Below are 4,565 nucleotides of genomic sequence, written 5' to 3' on the forward strand. Positions count from 1 at the left end.
ACAAACAATTGTGACCTGAATGACCACAAATAAACACAACATAATATATATTATATATATATATTGTAATCACAGTAGTCTTAGATTATAATTATCAGTTTCGTTTGTTTGTCTCAGTGATTAAGGAGGTTATATGAGACATATAACCTCCTTGGTCTGATTAAATGATAACGAGGTGTTTGTCGCTCCTTTTTTTAAATAAATTGTGACCTATATTATAGTTGTTATAGTCATATCCCATAATTATTGTAGCTGAATATTTCTCTTATGTAAAAAGTACCCAGTAATCAATAAAAAAATTATTTGATCTATATGTATTCATCCATACGGAGACGCCCTTTAATTTCAACGATGAGTATTAATGGTATTAATATCAAAAGTCTATTATAGTTTAATACTTGTATACGTTATATTATTAGATCTTTAATTATAGGTATCTCCCAAGAGCGTTGCTGGAAAAGCTGGTTTGCGGGACGGTGACTTGATTTGCTACATTAACAAAGCTTACGTCGCTGACGTCACACATCAACACATGTTGATTTTCATTTGTAAATGAGTGGTTTGGCAAAGTTGCATGTCCACCGATGTCCAGACATTGTGCGAGAAAATATTTTAAGAAGATACGATGCTACTGGAAACAAAAAAATTGGTCGTTTCTTCGTGGAGAATTGAACTTAATATCAAAGAATACAAAACTAGCTCTTTTTTTGTAGATAAAACTAGATAGCTGACATGCTTTTACATCGAAGAGTTAAACTTGCTTTAAGTCGTGCTCAAACCTTTTAACAGAAAATAAAGGAAAATGGTGTAAACGTGCACGGGACACAGTCAATGCATAGAAAAAAATACATATTATCAATGGTCAGGGTTTTTATTTCTGTTCTTCATCTTGATAGTCGCTGAAGGGTCTTCAACAATGAAAGAATCAATGATACCATAAAACAAGGTCAAGATGATCCCTAGTGTCGACTCAAGCATTACTAGTACTTAAAGCATAATACTGCAATGTCACTATATTTAAATCAAGTCATAAAAAAATCACCAAAGTCTAAAGACAATACAGGCAGATCCGGTATTAATGATCATGAGAATTACGATTTTTGCATTATCCTACATATCGGTCTTTAAATGTTGTCCCTAAAACCTAAAAGTCTTAAATTACAACGAATCTATATAATTGCTTTGAGACAAGAATATTGTCAAAAATAAAATAGATAAAAATTAATTGCGTTTCAATGTAAAATAGAATCCGGGAAACGCTCAGAATGCACGATTTTGCGTGATTTTTCTCGGAGCTTCTGGGGGCCTTGAGCAGCGGCCACCCCAGACCCCTCGCCGAAATGTTTTACAATGAATCTATATATTTGCTGTGAGACCAGAATATTGTCAAAAAAAAATAGATAAAAATTAATTGTGTTTCAATGTAAAAAAGAATCCGGGAAACGTTCAGAATGCACGATTTTGCGTGATTTTTCTCGGAGCTTCTGGGGGCCATGAGCAGCGGCCCCCAGACCCCTCGCCGAAAATTATTTTGCCTCACTTTTAAAACAGGCTAGTTATGGCACTGGAAAAGGTTTTGTTGAATTAGTTCTAAGGACGTTTTATCCTATATTTTAATTTTAAATACAGAATTAAGTAGGTTCTTATAGGGTGTATACTTTCCTGTAAAAATGGTTGCATTTGAATTACTTATATTATTACTTCACAACTTAATTCTGACAAGGTACGTTATTGGTTAAAATTAATATTTAGTAATTTATGTTTAGTTCTGGATAGGTGACGTCCTTTATATCATAATTTAAAAAAAAATCATGATTCTTACAAGGTATAAAGAACTATATATACAAGTTGTGTCTAAGGACGTTCGCCAGAATTAAGACTGGTACATAAAGAATGTATATATGTTACAGTGAATTTGTATAATCAGGGATTATGTAGAATCCCTGATTTTTCAGGGAATATGTAGAATCACTAAAATCATTAGTAATTATATATAATCCCTGAAAATGACCAGTGATTTTACATAATCACTGAACATTTTAATAATTATTCTACAAATTCCCTAATATAATTTCAGGGATTATGAATAATTTAAGGATCCTTTGTTTGATAAAAAAAAATGAAAATATATAAACAAATTCTCATTTTTTACTTTTATATTCCTTGCCAGATGAAATAATTTTGCTTTTGAACACAGAGGATGGTTTTAAAGACTATAACCAGCAAAGGGTTTTGAGATAAAGTTTAAGTCTTTAAAATTAACAATATCAAGATTCCCTTTATAGCGATAACTTTACATGTAGTGTTTGTTTATTAAAAGCAAGCTTCAAATGGATATCCATGTTCTATTCTTAAATCTACAGAGCATGTTATTTGTGGTACATGTAAAACAAATGGTGAAGAAGTTTATGGAAGATGTTTTTTTCGTTTTTGTTCAAACAGAGACATGTTTCTGGTTCAAATGAACAAGAAATCCAAACAGAGAAATCTTACACATGTAATGTATAGAAAAGCTAAGGATTGACAATTAGAACAAAGTTTTAGAGCATTTAGTGTTATAATCCTGGTACCTAATTGATAACTAATTATATTCTCATAGCAAAAAAGGAAAGGGAATTAAAAAAAAACATAATGGTTCAACAAAAGTCTGATAAAGGATATTGCCTGGTAAAAAAACCATATCTCAATCGAACCAGTTCGAGGTTGCTAATTTCTCTTTTTTTTACAGATGTTTTTACTGAACACTTTATTCTCAGGCGGGTCATAAAATCTGATCTGATATGTGAAGAAAAATGTTTTCTAAAATTTGGATATTGTCAATGTGTGAAGCATATTATTTTAATATATTATGTTTAACATTTTAATATACTGTGCTTAACATTTTGAAAAAGAACAAATTATCATTTTGATATTTTGTTCTTAGCAGTCTACAATTTAAGTTTATATAGTGTATTGCTGTTTCAATATGATTTCATAGCATAAATAATTTGACTTTTATTCATTTTCTTTATAAATAAAACTATTTCTTCATTTCAGTTATTATGTATAATCCCTGTCGTTATTTCTAGTGATTCTATATAATCCCTGAAAATTTTAGTGATTATATATAATCCCTAAACTGGCCAGTGATTCTACATAATCCCTGAAAACTTCAGGGATTCTACATAATCACTGATTATACAAATTCACTGTAACATATACATATTATTGGTACTGAAAAGGTTACTTTTATATATTTTTAAGCCCCCGGTCGCCATTTAGTTTTACCCTTGTCAGTCTGTACGTCCGCCCGTACGTCCGTACATCCGTACTCCGTATCTCCCTGAATTGGTTTCCGTTCTCCAACTTTAGTTTGCCCCAACCAAATGTTATGAAACTTATACACAATGCTTATAACTACAAATCACAGTTAGAGATTGAATGTGGGTGGCGTCACTTTACCTTTCTAGAGTTGTGCCCAATTATAAATGGAAAAATTGTTGAAATTTTCATTCCCGTTATCCAACTTACGTTTGCCTCAACCAGACTGTTATGAAACTTATACACAGTGCTTATAACCCCATAACTCTGATCAAGTACGAAATATGGTAGCGTCACTTATACTGTTTTTCAGTTATATTATATGCAAACAGGGACACCATTTGTGTTCTGACCAGGTATGGTTGTTTTTACTGTAAATAAAGGTTGGTTCTGAGGAGGTACCGACACAAAGTTTTCTTAGTAAATTTAGTTCTGACAAGGTATGGTTGTTTTAGCTATAAATAAACGTGGGTTCTGAGAAGGTAACGACATTCAGTTTACTTAGAAATTTAGTTCTGACAAGGTATAGTTGTTTTAGCTATAAATAAACGTGGGTTCTGAGGAGGTACCGACACAAAGTTTTCTTAGAAAATTTAGTTCTGACAAGGTATGGTTGTTTTTACTGTAAATAAAGGTTGGTTCTGAGGAGGTACTGACACAAAGTTTTCTTAGTAAATTTAGTTCTGACAAGGTATGGTTGTTTTAGCTATAAATAAACATGGGTTCTGAGGAGGTACCGACACAAAGTTTTCTTAGAAAATTTAGTTCTGACAAGGTATTGTTGTTTTTACTGTAAATAAACGTGGGTTCTGAGGAGGAACCGACACTCAGTTTACTTTAAAAAGTTTGGTTCTGACAGGGTATGGTTGTTTTTACTGTAAATAAAGGTTGGTTCTGAGGAGGTACCGACACAAAGTTTTCTTTAGAAATTTAGTTCTGACAAGGTATGGTTGTTTTATCTATAAATAAACGTGGGTTCTGAGGAGGTACCGACACAAAGTTTTCTTAGATAATTTAGTTCTGACAAGGTATGGTTGTTTATACTGTAAATAAAGGTTGGTTCTGAGGAGGTACCGTTACAAAGTTTTCTTAGAAAATTTAGTATTGACAAGGTATGGTTGTTTTTACTATAAATAACGGTTGGTTCTGAGGAGGTACCGACACTCGGTTAACTCAGAAAATTTAGTTCTGACAAGGTATGGTTGTTTGTAATGTAATTAAAGGTTGGTTCTGAGGAGGTACCGACACAAAGTATTCTTAGAAAA

Source organism: Mytilus galloprovincialis, chromosome 10 (genome assembly GCF_965363235.1).
Source record: "Mytilus galloprovincialis chromosome 10, xbMytGall1.hap1.1, whole genome shotgun sequence".
NCBI classification, from domain to species: Eukaryota; Metazoa; Mollusca; class Bivalvia; order Mytilida; family Mytilidae; genus Mytilus; species Mytilus galloprovincialis.